We start from the raw sequence: 20,072 nt of genomic DNA, 5'->3' as shown, positions 1-20,072 counted from the left end.
GTATCCAAAAATAAATAAATACTTATTTTAGTTAAAGATCGTTCAATGACAACTCTGGGTTTACATATTTAGCATCTCAATATTTTCGCCTCATTATCGATAGCACATATAGGTTTTCATACAGTAAAAGTACCTTAGGCTACTTTGCGAGAACAAGCTTTTGACCGTATTTTATTGCAAGCATACGGCAAAGTCAAGAATTTCCGGTCAAAACGCATCATATGTTTGAATGTAATGTTAATTATTGTACTTAGTGTACATCAACTTTTGCAAACATTAACCAAGTTTTAACATAAGCCGGATTTCATTAAGTTATTTCATAAATATTTTCAAAAAGCTTACATGGCATTAACAGCTTTTATGTTGTTTTAATGAGTCAAATGACATGTAGTCTCAAGTTCCTACATGTTAAACTTTTATCTAAGCCATTAAACATGTTATCGAATTCCGTAATTAGTTGACTTGTGATAGTGTGTTTACGAGATGGTTTTCTAATACAACGCATGTAGAATATACATTGTTAAGTATGATCTGCACCGACGAATATGTATCTCAAATGGACGTGATCATTAATGTTGTCCATGATTTATTTTCTGAATATTTTCTCAAAATGCCTAACATAGACATATTATGCTGTGATATATATTGTTCAATTGAACATGAGGTGGTTTTAGTATTGAATGGTATAGTTCAAGATATGAATATTATTATTTAAATATTGGTGCAATAGCTCCGTTTTGTCATTGAAATACAACTGATACCTGTATATTTATATATACTATCTATTTTTAATAATTGACTAATAATATCTTTATTGTATTAGTGGATACCTAATGGTCACAATGAATGGCGCTTTGTGAAATACTCACGATCTAATGGAGAACTCATGCAATTATCAGACACAAATAGTTGACATTGACAACAAACCACGACATTATGTTTGTGGGCCATTAGTGGCGGAAACTTTGTTAGTTAGAGTAAGAATCATACTTAAATGGTAAATGAGGAATGATAGCTGTTAACGCGATTTAATTTGTGCGCATGTTTTGCAAACATATTTTCCTTAGTAAATGATTAAGCGAGCGTTTGATGTGATTCTGACTGAAGAGATGTGATAATAGTTGTTTTGCCATATTGGTATAGGACGGTTTCTTAAAAATAACGTCATAGAATATATATTACAATTTATATAAGAAAGTTGTACACGTTTTCCTTTCATTTTGAACGATATTTCGTGCTAATTGTTAAAGATATGGTATCCTCGTTGTCGTGAAAACTGTTAAATTCGTCGAAAACCAGTTTCGTTTTAAATGCGTTTTTCAATTACAGTGCACATAGTTCCATAATTAACACATAACCCACAGCCCGAAAGATTATAAAAGAAACACTTACGTGAACAGTTGTGCGCTTTATTTTCCCAAATGTTATTTATTTCTACAGACCATTGCTCAACTTGGAAATAGATGTTTTGGTAGAATTTAGTAGAATGTGTATCTCTTCGTTCGTAGTGAATGTATTCCAGGCAAACAAGCCAACCTTTTACAAATGGGTTGTAAATTGTGCATAAATAGGAAACATCAAATTTGAGCAATAATCGTTTTCAACATTGTTTTTACGTTTAGTGTGTCTTCTTTAGAAACGTATTGTACTAAAAATTATATGGTTATTTTACGATTTATAAAAATAAATGCCTACAAGAACGACGGCCTTTTGAAACACGTTTGTCAACGATTATTTGTCAAACTATTTGTTTCTTATATTACCATTCAGTACTGACGCAGTTTGAAACGTGATCCGATTTTATCAAGAAAACTTCCTTAATAAATTAACAGAATGAAATAGAAAGCGAGACACTTACATTAAAGTTCATTACTGATGGAAAGAGAGTATTTGAGAGTTTTGTTCGTGCTTTGGTTTTATTGCACGAACGGTGCATGCAAAATCGTTTGTTTAATAAGGTAAATATTAAAAAAAAATATATGCATGTTTTTGATGTTTCAAGTAATTTTCTAATAATAAAGTTGCATTATAAATAAGATAAAACATATAAAACCAAATACATTACTGCGCTTACAACTGGGACATATAACCTTCTTTTAACTTGGCCGCTAACGTTTTCGACAAAACTTCGAAGCTCATTTAAAAAAACGTATCAAACGGGAATCCCTTGAGAAAACATCGTCGTTTTAGAAGCTACTAAACAAACAAAAATCAGGTCTTATCCACTGACAACAAAAACACACAATCGAAGAATTAACCTTTAATAGGACTTTATGAAAAAAATAATCCCAACATATGTAAGACAATATCATGTATACATTCCACGGTGGCAATTCTTCTTTTCCTCGAGTGCTAGCATTTAAATAAGTACAAACCAGAGACGACGCGACACTCTTCGTAAGCTTATTACATCAAGTTCGGTTCAAACCCATGCAATAACTTTTCGTAGCGGATTATATATATATTGAATCGTTTATATGTTTATGCTATTTTAAGCAAATTGTTTTCAAATAATTGAACAATTACCAATGTTTTTGATACTGGTTTACTTCCATCGGATATGGCCAATCTGTTTGTTAGTTGCGCAGCTTTATATGACAAGCGAAGATCGCTGTATAGTGGTTTTATACCCACAAATGTATGTGTTTAATAGGGAACAATTCTTTACATAACACGAAATGACAAACCTTAAAAAAACGTTTAAGCATTTTGTTAATCAGAATGGTATGATGCTAGATGTGAAACATTCATATTGAGTTGATACACGTTTGTTTTCCGGTTGTTTTTTCTCTGATACGTTTTCATTGATGTATTGATTTTTAAATTTAATATTAAATTTTATTATAATGCATCTTACCTTTGCTGAGAATTCACAACCTAATGCTATGTCTTGAAATAATGACATTTTATAATATAACATTCGATAAATAGTCTGTTTGCTCGTGAGACCTCGCACACCAATGATCCAAAGCAGAACACGTTGAATGCGGCATTTTGTGGATATGCGTTATTGTCACTCCACAGTCAAGTAAATATTCTCTCTGGTTTGTTGATATTTCAAAGCCGTTTGGCTCATTTTTTTGTTTCCGAGGTTTCAATAAACTCATACATTGACAAAGCACATATCTCGGCTCTTCATTAAGTTTAACTGTAATTTTTGTTTTGTAATTATTTGTTTCTCGTTTTCTCATATGTATCGATGGAGAAGAGATTCTTAAGCAACAATGAAATTTGTATCCCATACTGGATAATGAAGCATATGCCTTCACTGCATCCAATCATTTCTAAGTAAGACGACAAATTGTATAGAAATTAAAAAGCTTATAATTAATGTGCTGCTTTCTGAAGTAATTGCAAAGACAAGCATAACATATTATTACAGAAAACATCACATGTATTGCTTATTATGATAATGCATCTTACCTTTGCTGAGACTTCACAACCTAATGCTATGTCTTGAAATAATGACATTTTATAATATAACATTCGATTAATAGTCTGTTTGCTCGTGAGACCTCTCACACCAATGATCCAAAGCAGAACACTTTGAATGCGGCATTTTTTGGATATACATTATTGTCACTCCAAAGTAAAGTAAATATTCTATCTCCGGTTTGTTGATATTTCAAAGCCGTTTGGCTCAATTTCTTGTGTCCGCGGCTTCAATAAACCCATACATTGACGAAGCACATATCTCGGATCTTCACTAAGTTTTACTGTAATTCTTGTTTTGTAATTATTTGTTTTTCGTTTTTTTTCATATGCACAGGATGTAAACTACAGTTTAATATTAGAAACTCAAAATGTATGTTAATAACTCTCTGATTATACTCCTTTAATTGACGTTTCGGCATAATGCCTTTATCAAAACATTGGAAATTATATGTTAACTACATTTTTACGTCTTTTGACTGCACAATTTAAATAACAAAGAAAAATGTTTTTAAACGTCAAATGACGTTGTACATGATGACGTCATAAATCATGTACAACGTCATTTGACGTTTAAAAACATTTTTCTTTGTTATTTAAATTGTGCAGTCAAAAGACGTAAAAATGTAGTTAACATATAATTTCCAATGTTTTGATAAAGGCATTATGCCGAAACGTCAATTAAAGGAGTATAATCAGAGAGTTATAATTTTTTAATATCCCTTCGGATAATTCAACTGAGCTTGTATGTTAATATTTTACATTATATAAGTTATATTCCTGTGCAGTTCATTAAAACAACCGGTTTTGTATATATGGTATTTTATCTTCGGAAAACGTTCTCGATCACAGTGGATCGACTTATGAATATATGCATATTTATATTGATTACTGACAATTGCTCTTGTTTTATCAGCGGTTAGATGTTTAGCAATATCTATTAATGTTGTGTGAATTATCACATGCCAAATAACTTAAGTGGTAGAGCACCGATACCACAATCCACGAATTGTATGTCCATCACGAAACCAACTGAGCTTCACGTGTGCGGACTTAAGACAACGACGAATACCAAACTATATTAAACGTTGGTCTCAGGAAGAAAAATTGCTAACCGCGGCAACTTTCGCCTGGACTATATTTTATATAAAAATAGCACATGAAACGAACATTACCAGAAACGCAGTAATTGTTGTCCCTGAAATGTTTGAGCTGACTTCATTGGCTTATCATTGGCGATAATTTTATCACATGCCTTAAAGCGACATTGCTACAAATTTTGCATCTATTGAAGTTTGTTATTTAATGCTTTATATTGATAAATGTAAACATTTGATCTAAAAAGGTCCAGCTACAAAAACATAATAAAATTAAAGAAATGAAAAACTAACCCTCAACCGGCCTCGAAACACTTACCTCTGGAGTAGAAGTCTAACGCTTAGACCACTTGGCCAACCTTGCTCATACAATGAATGATGTATTTTATACTTAATAGACGCAATCCGTGTAATGTCACGTTTTAATGTAACGTCAACAACAGAAGTGTTTAAATTATTCAATTGTTACGCGTTGCATCGCTTTATAGTTTTCAGGTTTTTAAATCGTCGCAAGATGTATTTTATTGATATTTTAGATTATGGTCAATGTTCAGTATTACTATTTCCTCATAAATATCATTACTACAAGGACAATTTGCGAAAATGAGACCTTTTTTATGATAGTGCACCCGTAATGGGCATCTTTCCAAATATAATCTAATGTATTTTTTTTTTCTTAATCAGCATCATTTCACTGAACTACAAGCACGTTTTTAGGAAGACTTTCCATACTTAATACTGATTTTTACAAAACCACCCCCACGCTCAGCTTTTGTCAAGATTAATTGCTCTACTGGGATATATGAAAGTTCCACAATTCATCGAGATTTCCAAAAATGGGCATGCAGTTGGTGTGTACAGATGCAGTAAAGATGTTTAAACTTTAAACAAGATGAAATAAGTATTATTTTACATACATTTATTTTTTATATTTGGTTATCTATGGAAGAGCGCCATGAAATGTAAGTGGTTTCAGCCAATGTAGAAATTGGGTTGGTTAAAAACAAAGTGTCATAAAATTCAAAATAGTATCATTAAAATAGTATTTTGAACTTAGTTTGTATAGATACACTATATACACTATATACAGCAATAATGCCAAGAAATAGACAGATGTACCGTTTACTGTTTGAAATGAAAAAATAAAATAAAAATAAACATGCAGCATGCATAATTCGTATTTCCAGCAGTTAATCGCCCAATTTAGCCATAACGTTGTTTTAATTTTAAAAATTGAGAATGTGCACAAAAAATTGCAACATATGTAACAATAAACATAGCGTATATGCTATATTAAATCAAATTACGATAGAAAAGAAATAAAACTCGTCGCAAAAAGTATGCGTTGTCGGCAGTATTCGAACCTGCGCGGGAAGATCCCAAAAGATTTCTAGTCTATGGCCTTAACCACTCGGCCACGACAACTTCAAATTAGATGCTGCTTAAATTAAATATCCATAAGTAAACAGGTAAAGAGGCTCTTCGATCTTTGAAGAAATCGCGGGAAATCATTGCGGGTGCGCTACCTTAACTTTTTCCAATTTACCTTAACGTGAACAGGTCCCTTAAAGCATGCTATTCCCAGACTACGGCATATTTATTAAATTAAAAAGAGGTGCAGGGGGTACACTTGCGATACTACGGATCTCTTAAAGGCTTATTAATCTTATGTATCTTATCATATCTGTTTTGCAAGTCAATAAGGTTCAAAATAACACAAAAAACAACAAAACACATGTGTTAAGCTTTGTTCTTGCTTTATCTACATATCTTAAAACACAATACTGTGACCAACCATGGTTAGTTACTGAATGACCTCTGTTTCGTCAAGCGGCACAATAAACTTCAGCCAATATACATTATCTCTTAAAGGAAGTGCTGAACGGAAAATTTGATTATTTGCTTCTTTGACCCGTTTACAAATTATGTAGACTTCATACGAACTTGAATATCCCACTCTGTATTTTATGTAGGTGTATCCGAAACCAAGCCGGTGTTATTGATTGGTGAAAAGGTTCAATTCTAACTCGGAAATTCGCATCCACAGTTAACAACAGATGATGAAGAACGTCACGGTGATAAAAATGAGATAAAATCAACAACAAACATTTCCAAGAAAATAAGCAAAGTGTGCGTTTTGATTTTGCCATATGGATGATCAATAATTTATGTGCAGGGATTCAAATAATACTACTACTTATTTCTTTAAATAGATGTATTCATTTTCTTCAGTGATGCAAAAAACTTGATCATCTGGCTAAAGTATACATACATACATGATTTGAATAAAATTACTGTGTCATATGACTGGTTTAAATGTACAGAGGTTACATGTTAAAGCTTATAAGTAATCACAGCCAATCACTGTGATAGTATGACCGACCAACTGTTAAACAATCCGACACATGCTTCAAATAAACAAAAACAAACAAAACCAATGAGTGATTGTTACATTGTGTTTACATAGTTCCACATAACAAAAGCATGACGTGTCATATGACTTTGACCAATACACATTATGTCAGGACTGGCATCTTTGTAATAATGATTCCAAGGTGTGCTGCAGCATTAAATGTCAGTTATAAAGCATACGATAATTAAAAAAATCTTCATATATTACATCGACATTCAATTTGAAATATATCCATCGAGTAACTGGACATATTTCGATTATATTTGCAATCTCGCAACAAGAACTTAAAACTGCCTAACTTCCTATCAAATTGAAACTTATATTAAAAATGTCTACAGACGGAAACTACCTAATATTCGCTTATAAACATAAGGAAATCGTGTTTTTATAAATTGTATACGTCCGATAAATAACAAAAAAACTGTATATATTAGAGTATAAAAATATATCTAAAATAGTGTTTCAAAATTTCTGATAATTATGTATTTTCGCATGGGTTCTAATAAAACGAGAATAAAACGTCAAGTTGAGTGTAAAAAAACGTAAAAACGTAGCACTATCCACACGTCATAGTTTGAAAAAACTCATACATTTAATACACAAATTATTTCGTACATAACCGAAACAGTGTCTCCTTAATAATCTGTTCGTGTTTCAGAAAGACATCCTCTTGTTGCCCATGTTACTTTATATTTCTTTATCATTATTTTATCACACCTGAAGACAATAAACAACACTCAAAATCGATTATCCAATACATTTATAACATATTAACTAACAAAAGGTTAGTTTCTTAATTTAATACTGTTTTTGGTGTACTAAATTAAACAACATATGCATATTTCAGTTGGTGGTAAATGCTTCCAACCCCCTTTGAAGAGGTTTATCAGCCTTTAACGTCGGCCTCGGTTATCATCACTCACCCTGGGGTTAATATCTACTATAGCCCTCATCAACGTATGATATTTATTTATTGTACACCATCTTTTAAAATGAATTCCTTTTTTTGAAAAAAATGCATGGGCAAATCATTTTTTAATGTATATGCAGACAAGTTGTTATCATCAAAATATCCTCATAATAGCAAATTCCTATCGTAATGGTACATTTTGGTAAATTGACAAAATTAAAAAAAACTGTTCCAGATTCGCAAATTTTCGTTGTAATTATGATATTTGTGAGGAAAGAGTTATACTGAACCATGCTCTAAAATCTCCATTATATGCATATTCTGACGATTTAAAAAAACTGAAAAATTATAAAGCGTTGCAACGCGAAACGATTGAAAACATTGGAGAGTTTTTTTGTTGTTATATTTTTGATACAACAAAAATTGCTTCTATATAGTGCTTCTATATAGTGAAAAAGTCCTCACTATTTGTACGAGCTCGGATAGCCGAGTGGTCTATGCGATAGACTTTTAATCCAGGGGTCAGTGGTTCGAGCCCAATTGAGGGTTACTTTTTAAATTTTATTCTTGTTTTTTACTTAAGGATGTTCGATCGTTTCCACTTTACGGTAATTGATTCACTATATCGTGAAAATTAAAAACCTTTATATATTTTCACGGTTTCAAAATATTAGGTTGGAATAAACGAGTGTAAATTCTAGTTTTACTGTTTTGATTATGCGCCTTTAAATTTTCGGCATTTACATATTTTCGAGATTTACTGCATTGAAACCAAGCGTTCGATTGCTTGACGTCACTTCGTGATCGACATCGATGAAACGCTTGCTTACGCTGTAGATGTTATTTTCTGTGCAAATACAAGCGTCTATTGATAACGAAACGATAATTTGTCAACAATGAGAATCAGATACTTGGCTTAATAATTTTCATTTAAAATGTCTAATTTGGATATAATTCGGAATACAAAACGAAACTTAAAAGGTATTGAAAACAACAACGTTCAAAAGAACAATGTGGATTTCAATAGAAAGACTATTTCCACCGACAATCAGGATTTCCGGTATGACCACTGTTATTTTGACGATTTTTCTATCGGTTCGTCGGTAAGCGTGACCACATGTGACAACAGCGATGCTAGTTGGATATAAAATTGGTAGACGTGTCGTTGAACTCGACACATTGACCGAATCGCTTTTAGCATGCAGTGCTTGTCAAGTGCCCATGCATTTACTTAACACTGTAGAAAGCAGGGATTTCGGACAGGCATGTGTTTTGGACATACAGTTTAGCAATTGTGGTGCAGTAAATAATGTGGCTACTGGACGGAAACATGGCAGAGTTTATGACATGATCACAAAGCTTGCATTTGGGTAAGACTTCTTTGTCTTTTTGGTACATTGGTGCATTATATCATGATTTATTGTCTAAATTACTGATACTTTTGAATACATTCAGATAGTTATCTCTAAGTAATTTGCGTGTAGTCTACATGCATACATTTTTTATATTGTACTTGCTATATTTTTCCTTCATATTTTGTCTGATTTACTGCCAGTAAACACAATTACAGTAGAATGTGAATGGTTGTCCTTAGTTAAACATGTATATTTTAAAGTGACATAAGTTTATTTTCTTCCTGCAGTCTTAGTTATTAATACCGGTAATAAATATGAAATTTTACAAGTTTACAAAACATAAATATTCTCAATTTGTCAAATACGTATTGGTTTTGAAAATAAAGGGCTTGAATTAATTATTATTTGTGTGTATGTAGATCACTAGGTCTTATAAAATGTTGTAACTTTTGTAAATTAGTGACATTATTTCATATTATTTTATTCCGCATAAGCATATTCTAGCATTGTGCATTGTCAACTGTTCTGTCATTTACTGCAATCTGTTTCAGGTAAATCAAAAACTGGGTGTTTCACCTGGGACTTTCACATCGAAACTGGCCCTTCTCCATGACCTTCAGCACAAAAAAGAAAGGCTATAACTGTTACTCGTGCAGCAAAACAGTGACGCATAAGACTTAAAACTCGAACGGTATTTTTAATTATGGGCATTTTATATTTAAAACACAGTATTCTTCATTTGTATGCCCCCAATTGGCGACATAGTTTTCGCACTGTCCGTGGGTCAGTCAGTCCCTCACACTTTTCGTGCCTGCTCTCTAATTCAAGTAGTTTTCATCCGATCTTCACCAACTTGGGTTTCTTACAATTGTATGGATTATTTTTTTATATAGTTACAAAGTTGGAGTTTGGGGCATCCGTGTCGTGTGGACACATTTCTTGTTGTAGATTGTATCAATAGATCCATCAATTATATATGCAAAGTAGTAGTAACATTTAAAAGCATATGCTAATGTTTGTAAATTGATTATTGTAAAAGCATTAATGTGCTGTGTAATCATTTCTTTAAATAAAAATCGGAGATAACCCATGAAGGTGCAAGCAAATTTTCCAATTTGAAATTCTGTTTTTCTGTTCAGGCATTCAAAGGACAGTGCAAGAAGTACGAGCGGGACCAACATACAGTTCAAACATAGAGGACCAAGACGTTGATGTTACAACTATACCCCCACCTATACCCAAGCCTGGTCCAGCAGGGCTAGACACTACCGGGAAGGAATTTGTTTTCTTTGATTTGGAAACAAAAGGGTTAGGTAAAGGTTATTTTTTAACATATTCCTTATTCACAGTGTTGCACAAACAGAAGTTTATCTTGGTCCAATTCAGGTATTTAGGTACTCTAAATCTCCAAAGTTGAACTTCTATTAAAAAATATACATATTTACTTACATGTATAACATAATTCAACCTGCTACTGCTGAGTAACTCAATGTGTCAGAGATATCGTGTGAATTGTTGGTCAACCTAGCATATGATTGAATTGCAACAAGAGTTATGTTCAGACTAATTTCTCATTTTGCTTTCATATAATACATCATTCTTAATCTTTATTGATAAAATGATAGTAAATACCACTTAGATGATGCAATGTTACATTACCCACACCTGGCTTTAGTATATTATTGTGCATGATGCCATCGTTTAAGAATTTAAACACTATTCTCTTCGCTTCTTCAGATTTATGAATACATAAGATCATTAGATGCCTACAACTTACTTTGATATATCCATGAATGGAAGAAAAGAGCGTTTCAATTTTCATAATAACAGTTATTATGCCCCCCTTGGAAGAGAGAGTTAATATTGTTTTGCTGGATGTTTGTCTGTGGGTAGATCATTAAGTTTCCGATCAATAATTTGTCAACTTTTTCACTGATTGGCTTTTTACTCTCCATGTGCATAGGGATTGGACAGTATATAACCCCCATTTAAATTATGGTCACTTAGTCAAAGGTCACAATAAGTGTGAACATTGTTTCCGATCAATAACCCTTCAAGTTGAAGTTCAACTGAAAATTCTCTTAAACCACAATGCATAGAGAATGAATGTGAAGGAACCTCTTCTACGATTGTTCACATTAAGCTTAAAAAAAAGTCCTGTCCTGGTGGGGGGCAATGTTTTTCCCTTTTATATTTATTGTAAACACTTCAAATGTATTTTAAGAAGTTTACATTGTACTTGTGGGAGCGACCCAGGGCTCTGTGATTAACGGGGCTAAAATGGATTTTGTGCAATTTCTATTTAAAAATTTTGTTTTGTTTTTTCAGAGCACACTTCTCACATAATTCAGATAGCTGCAGTGCATTCAACTGGTCAGAAGATTTCCTTGCAAGCGTCAGAAATAACTGGAGTGACAGTTGTTAGCGACTCTATGCTTGTCAAGAGACAAACAGTAACAGCTGTCCCCATCAAATCTGCATTGACAAGTTTTATAACATTCTTACAGAAATGTTCACCAATTATTTTAGTTGGGCATAATATAGAGTCTTTTGATTGTAAAGTGTTGCTCCGTGCTATCCATACTTGTTGAAAAATGTTTGAGTTTCAGCAAAATATTTGTGGCTTTTTAGATATTTAAAAATGTTAAAGGAAATATTACCAAATATGAAATCATATTAGCGGGAACATTTAGTTAAAGACGTCATTGGTGAATTATACATGGCACATGGCGCAATACAGGATATTTTAGCTTTACAAAAGTTAGTGAACTCTGTTCCTCTTGACCAAAAATTGTTAACAAATATTCATTCAGCTTTTACCGAGCAGTGTTAACATACAATGTGTAACTAAATGTTGCTTCCAACATCAAATCTTTACAAACCATAATTGATACAAAAGTTATAAGTCAAGGTGTTGCAAGGAAAGTTGCAGGAAGTGGATTTCAACTTAAACATTTGAGTCCTGTATCAAAAAGAAACGGACTGAGTGGTTTGAGGAGCCCCCTTTCAGAGGTTACAAACGGACAAATCAGAGTAACAAAATCAGAGAAAATAATATGTACAATAGCGAGTTATTTGTTGCCTGACATCTAACCAATTGTAATTTGCATCTTGTATATAGATAAGCTATGAAATCTAATAGCTGTTACATCATTGTTTTTCCTTCTCGATGACGAACATAGTTGTGATTCTTATGTCAGTTGTATTTCTCATGTTTCACCTAAGTTGTAAGATATTTTTGGCAGTGCATTAAACCACAGATGGTGTGTGAAACATAATTGCCCAGCTTATTGTATTCTTTGTTGTTTTAAGCTTCACTGGCCAAAGGCCAGCGGGGCTTATGTTATGATTCTGTGTCCGTCGTGCGTGCGTGCCTGAACGTTTCCTTTAAACATCTTCTTCTCCTAAACTACTGGTCCAATTGTGATGAAATTTCTCAGGAATGTTCCTCTTTCAACGTTGTTCAAATTATGCCCCTGGGGTCAAATTTGACCCTGCCCCGGGGTCACAAAATTGAACATATGCTTATATAGGGTCTATTTTGTGAAAACTTCACATATTTTTTCGTCCATAACCATTGAGCCTTGGGCTTCCAAATTTGGTATGTAGTGGCATCTTATAGTCCTCTACCAAGTTTGTTCAAATTATGCCCCTAGGGTCAAGTTTGACCCTGCCCTGAGGGTCACAAAATTGAACATATGCTTATATTAGGCATTTTTTGTGAAAACTTTAAAAATCTTCTTGTTCATATTAGTATGGCATAGGGCTACCAAATTTGGTATGTAGTGACATGTAATAGTTCTCTACCAAGTTTGTTCAAATTATGCCCCTTGGGTTAAATTTGAAACTGCCCCGGGGGTCACAAAACTGAACATATGCTTATAAAGTGCTTAATTTGTGAAAAAAAGCCTAGGGCTACCAAATTTGGTATGTAGTGACATCTTATAAACCTCTACCAAATTTGTTCAAATAATGCCTCTGGGGTCAACTTTGACCTTGCCGCGGGGGGTCACAAAATTTAATAAACGCTTATAAAGCGCCTATTTTGTGAAATCTTTAAAAATCTTGTCGAAAACCATTCTGACTATGGCTACCAAATTTGGTATGCAGGAACATCTTATAGTCATCTACCAAGTTTGTTACTTTGGGTCAAATTTGACCCTGACCCGCGGGTCACAAAATTGAACATTATATACGCTTGTATCTTGCTTATTTTATGAAAACTTTAAAAATATTCTTGTCCTTAACTCTACATCTAAGACTTAGGGCCACCACATTTTGTATGGAGTGAGATATAGTAGTCCTCTACAAAGTTTGCTCAAATTATGCCCCTGGGGTTAAATTTGACCCAGCCCAGATGGTCACAAAATTGTACATGTGCCTAAAAAGGGCCTATATTTAAGTATCTGCACATGCGGAGAATATTTGTTTCAGTCTTTTTTTCAGCAGTGGAGCGATACAGGGCCATCATGGCCTCTTGTCTTTAAATATACATCACACAGTTCTAAAAATAATTTTAAAATACCTTATACATATGTTCAATTTACAACCAACAACATGGGTAACAGGTGGGTGGGGTAATTTAAGATGTTTATTTGAACATCAACATTGTTTTTACAGTTGTTACATCTGAAATATTTTCATAACAATATGCATTATAAATATTTCTACGTGTATCACATTTCAGGTGATAATTTGATTGTTATGGAGCAGTTATTATATAGATATGTTTTAATTACTATTACAATGTTAGTCACTGTATTTTTGAAATTACGTCCATATTAAAATGTCTATAGCAAAAAAAAATCCACGGTGACCTATCAATTTCTTTACTTCATTTTAATGCTAAGCTAGTTTACTTTAATTATTGAGAACTTCAAATGAATATGAATATTACATCAACAGAAATATGTATCTGTGTTGCATGTTATCTATTTTGAACTGTGCAATACAAAATTCAAAACAAACAAAAAACTAGTCATACTTATTTCTCATTTTTTTTTACGATTTCCATAATTTTTGGTTTTAAAACTGTTCACTATGATAATACACATGTTACAGTTGCTAATCTAATGCAATCTCAATACTATTATGCCATTTTAAATGTATTACACAAAAACTTTTTACCGTACCCCCAAATTTATGCCCCGCAAAAATGACCTTTTTTCAAACGCACATGGCATTTAAAAACCTTCGTTATCTCAAAATTATTCACGGTGACCTCCCTTTTTTATTTTATATTAATTTCAGATACAGATTCATTAATCACCATACAAAAAATTATAGCATTCCGGATATTTTGAAAATTTTCACAAAACGATCGAACATCCTTAAGCTTTTTAGATCCAATGTTTAGATTTATCAATATAAAGCATTTAATGACAAACTTAAATACATGCCAAAATCTGTGAAAATGCACCTTTAAGGCGTATGTTGACATATCATTGATACACAAATGTGGCGCAAACGACATTAAATGAAATAAAATATATATATCAATTATAAAATATTTCAACTAAGACTTTTTATAAAAGGTGTATGTTACTCAGATGCGATGAAATTACAGTGCCCGTATATAATTTGTTTTTGAAGATGTAACTGGTTACCAATAACATTTTATCCATTAATAACACAAGAGTGCTTCATTATAGTTAGATGTCTGATCAAAGTACATTATTATCGTATTAAACCGAGACAATTAAAAAAAGTTTTAGAACAAGGAGATAGAACATCAGTATTTCAATAAAGTGTATACATATTGAATGTATATAACTATTATTATCGGAACCTGTTCCTTTGACGGTTATTTATTCTGCATTTTTTTCCCAAGGGTAATGTAGTTTAAATACTTTCATAATTCTGCTACCCTGTACAAAGATACCTGATTTTGTTCTGTTTTGTGATGATGGCATTTTCTAGAATGTCTTTCAATAATTAGATACATGTAAGCTTCCTCGAGACATCTGGGTTCATAAATGGTGTGCTGGCACAGTTAAAAGACACAAGATGACATCGTCTTATATTTACCGTCAATACAAACTTCACCCTTACGGGAAATAATAGGGTTTTATAAAAATGTTAACAAAAGAAGAAAGTCATTTATGCACTTGTTTAAAGGTATCATAAAACAGAAATAACATTTCATTTGAAGTGATATTATGGGCATCTAACAGTTTATAGGTGTCTATTGCAACCGTTGTTTATTTTTGTGTTTTCACTTCATATACACTTATATTTGCTAATGCAGCATCAACATACTAAACCAATATCCCGGAAAGATTTAAATAATGCATTTGAATATCAACCGTACTTTCGTTTGACAACTGATCATGCATGTACGATGTGATACTAAATTTAGTTTTAGTGCAGATTCGTTCATACGACACAAAGATACAATTTTGTTTTACGGATAATTTTGGCTTACAGGACTCACCAGTCACGTAAAATATCGAATATAATTTATATTATTTTTATAAACAACTGAAAGCAAAATGATTTGCAGATAATTGGTCAGTAACCATATTTTAACTAACTCTTTTGACCTGTTTATTCTTTTCAGCTCAATTCAACAGTGAAAAATGCCCATAATATCACTTTAATCTGTCTCATTTTGAATTAGAAAAAGAATGTTTTTGTCTATTTGCCCTAATTTCAAATTCCAAGAAACCGCATAAGAAAACGACTCGGAATTCGTTTTTATATCACTTCGCTGTATAAAGAAATCTGTGTATTATTTCCGAGCAGTTGGTTCAGGACACTTAATAACTATCATCAATACGTTGTAAGTTCATTTTTCTAGTTTAAAGCATTCATCAAATTAATCCCAATTGAGTCGTTAAACTAGATAATTTATCCAAAAATATATATTTTTATTTACATGTTTTCTTAAGTAGACATAACAAAGCATACTTTTAACGTGCTAAAAGACAATGTCTTCATTCGAACTGAAAAAGGACATTGTCTTCTAAAACAACGTCGTTTTTAACATTCAAAGCACATCACGCTCATGAGCTAAGCCGACGGTTCATCGAAAGATATCACGCTATATTATCGCGCCGCGATATTTCCGCCGAAATGCAGTCGTTTTAATCTAGCATGTGTAAAATGGTATAAGAAACGCAGACAAAGTCGTATACAAATATGAATTTTGCACATTCTAAATCATGTTTGAACAATTGTTTTCATTTACATTCGTAAAATAAAGGGCATATATTTATGTGAAGTTTTTTTATATTCACTAGTGTGGAAACGTTTCTGTTTTCGCTGCACTATTTTATTTTAATAGTGTACAGCAGAAGTGAATTTATTGATCTGACAATAGCTATATATAAGCAGGTTTTAATTCATCAAACATATTTCGTGATATTATCAAACTAAGTGCATTTCAAAGAGACCAAACCAGTCAGCTTTAATTTGTTTTTTATGAATTTTTTTTTTCAGGAAAGGTCGTATTCTCGACAGACATTAATATCTTTATGTTGACACATACCGTTTTCGATTATACCAATTATGGCATTCAAATAGCGTCGTATTTTTGTAATCCGTCGAATATATCATTAATACATAATTTTAAGTACATGCACAGTTGTTTAATTTTCTTAAATAAACTCATTTATACAGTTTTATACGGTGATCGTGTATTGACGACTGCAAATTACTTTAAAAGTAATTTATAGTCGTCAATACACAATAACTGTATAAATAACAACGTAAATTGATATGAGCTGTACGGCAAATTATTATATATTTAATTTTCGGTACCTGCACATAAGCAATAAGGCGTTTTTGTATTATGTAGTTGTCTTACACATTGATTGGAAATGAGATACATTTAACTCCTTTATCTTCTTCCGTAATACAATTGGATTGTACATTTCGTAGTATTGTGGTCCACACTTTCATTGTTGCAATCAATTTTTCTGTTACGAAATTGCTGCATTAAGAAGGCAACCTGTAACACCTCTCCAATTTTGCAAAAGTATTTGTGTAAGCGTTATATGTTGACCTTGTAAACAAGCAAATTAATTGTATACAATATTTAATTGGATGTTGTCGGACATTGAGTATAATTCTAATATGTAGAGAAATAAATGTAAACGTAATGGGGTCGGTGTGTTTCGATATGTTTACATTCGTTTTTACTTCATTATCAGTATGTGTTTAACAAAATATACACATTATATCGATGATTTTAATACACTCACATGTTTTATTACCCTTACTTTAAAACGATAGTATCGTCAATTAATAAGACACAAACAACATTGCAGTCGTTAGTTTCGAATTTAAATATAATTTAACTTATATACTAGATAAAAATAACAATATATACACAACAACTTAAAATAGATATGTAGATATACTTATATTAAAGCTAAAACATTGAATGGACAATACGAATAATGATGAAAGAGGTAATAAGAAAATTAAATAATTGTGATTAAAAGTAAAATGATAATTCGGAAATTTAAAAAAGCCTTAAATCTTGAAAATAGCATTTTACTGCCATGAATGTAGCTATCGTAAGGGTATATCACACTTAATTCACATTGTCATCGAATGAAAGTATATGATTTGTAAAAAAACACATGATGTAGGCAGTGTTAAGCAAACGCAAATGTAGTACATATTCTTGAAAGTCCGGATATCCCCGAACAAATATTTTGTCCAACCATATCAACCAAATATAAATTCATGGTTTAATCGATGTTCGATTGAAATGAGTTTTGTGTTCCACTTCGAGGGTACTGATTGACTAGTTGTTTACATAATATGATGTTTTATGCAGCGGACAATATTTAATGTACGTAATACCGATGAATATAACGTCTTAAACGTTTGTGTTAGATCAAACCATGATGTCGCTCTAAGAAACTCTTTTGACGACAGTTTGTTTTAACATGTCTGCTTCAAACTGTGAAGTTTGATTTCATGCGTTTGAAATATAGAACTGTATAGTGTTCTTTACATACAAATCACGCAAACACAGTGTGTTGCAATGTAGTTTGGAAAATGTTCAAGTTACAAACAGCGTTCAAGTTTTTCTTCATTACGCCAATGTGAACGATCAGTAGAATAAAAAAGAATCACCGTATGATCTCCAAAGCTTACAAAATACCATCAAAATACTTTTAAATTGTAGGCTTCACGAGTTTTGAAATATCATTGTACATATTTAAGTTGCTATATAATTAGTCACTTATGACATTGATTGTTGTACAACAACCACAACCGTTAATTTATATACGACAGTATTGTGTACTAACACATATTCAAACAAACGAATCCAATATGCAATACGCAATAGTTCACATTTCATCTTAGAGACATTAAACGCATCATTATTTTCGTAAGGTGAATTTGAACACGCTCTATTCCTTTACAGTTAATATAAATACTTAGCTAACAACGTACACATGTTAAATAACTGAATAAAACATTTCGATTGAAAAAGACTCTTCCGTCCTAAACACGCTAAATTAATTGTAAGTAAAAGCGTTCGCATGACGTAAGTGAACAGCCTGGCTTGTTATTCCAGCGAGTAAAGTGCAATGACGTATTTGGATGCTAACGTCCATTATTTTTTTATGATAATTATTTATCAAACTGACGTATCTCGAAAGCCACTCTTCATTGCGTCAACCATTACAATTAAACACTTATTATATTTCCCACTGTAACCCGGCTCTTATTAGCTGGAAAGTGTTTTGACAACCAAGTAGGTCCAAAAGTCGTAAGGACATTTTATTTGCAGTACTGTAACGTCGCTTTCCGCCAATAGTTTAATATATTCTAACCAATAAATACTTATACGAAATATATAAAGTTGATTCTTATAACATGCAAATATATCTTACAAATATGTATCATTTACCGAAATAATTGTTTTCGAAAAAGGTATTGACCTATAGACACAATTTGATCTCGTTTACTTCAATTTTGCAGTTCGGTTTCTACAGATACATTTCTTCAATTTGAGAGAGGAATCTAAACCTGTTAAATAGGTTGTTAAATAAGTCGTCCTCTTTTGCGTAACAAAGGACTCATCTTTGCTTCCTATATCATTAGATATTCATATACAATCTATAAGTTGACAAGGCCACGGTGTATGGATATATTTTACTCAGAAAGGTAGACAGCAACCTCTCCAGCCACGACTTTTACGTAAACACTAATTTCGCAGTGGAATAAATCAGCAATTCTGTATCCTATATTTAAGAAACCATATTTCGTTTGGCTCTACTCCCGTCAGAACGTTTGGTATTATTTACATGTTTTGAATTGAAAATTAGTCGGGGAAAGCTTTGGTTTCAATAAAATGTTTCCACAAAATGACAGAGGCATGGTTGTACATGTATTGCTTAACTCGAACAGTTGTCTGTTCGAACAAAAAGGGTCTGCTTGGAGGAATGACAGCCCTTTTGCACAATATACCTACGTCCAGCAGTAATACTAATATTTGATCCATGTGAGATAAATAATACATGCATATGTATCAGTTGTATTGGGATAAGAGAATGGCAAAGTACATAATGAATGCATATGTATACGTGTGGATGTTATTGCAACGTGTACACCTTCTGTATGCAGTAAACCGTAATAGTTTCTAGTATACACGTATGTCACATCATATTGATAAATAGTGCTGTATTGAATAATGTTCTAGTTTTGATACATTTCATTGTATACGTTTTTACGGCCATTTTAATAAACTGCCATTTTCTGTGATAATTCGGTCCTTAAATAATAAAGACATGGAGAAAACGATATGAATAATACAATTAAAATACGCTTACTTTATTTTCGTTCCTGACTGAATTGTATTTAGCTTTTATAAAATGCCCTTACAGAAACATAAGTATTAC

At 32.3% G+C, this 20,072-nt stretch overlaps 1 non-coding gene across 1 annotated transcript; it reads right to left on the bottom strand.

Annotated features, from left to right (window-relative positions):
* Positions 1-5,872: 5,872 nt before the first annotated feature.
* Positions 5,873-5,954, bottom strand: Trnas-aga (transfer RNA serine (anticodon AGA)). Its single transcript has one exon. It is a non-coding gene; the product is annotated as a tRNA-Ser (tRNA).
* Between the last annotated feature and the right edge of the window lie 14,118 nt (positions 5,955-20,072).

Source organism: Dreissena polymorpha, chromosome 2, assembly GCF_020536995.1.
Source record: "Dreissena polymorpha isolate Duluth1 chromosome 2, UMN_Dpol_1.0, whole genome shotgun sequence".
Taxonomy (NCBI): domain Eukaryota; kingdom Metazoa; phylum Mollusca; class Bivalvia; order Myida; family Dreissenidae; genus Dreissena; species Dreissena polymorpha.
Note: the sequence above shows the minus strand (reverse complement) of the source record. Positions and strands in the feature narration are given on the sequence as shown.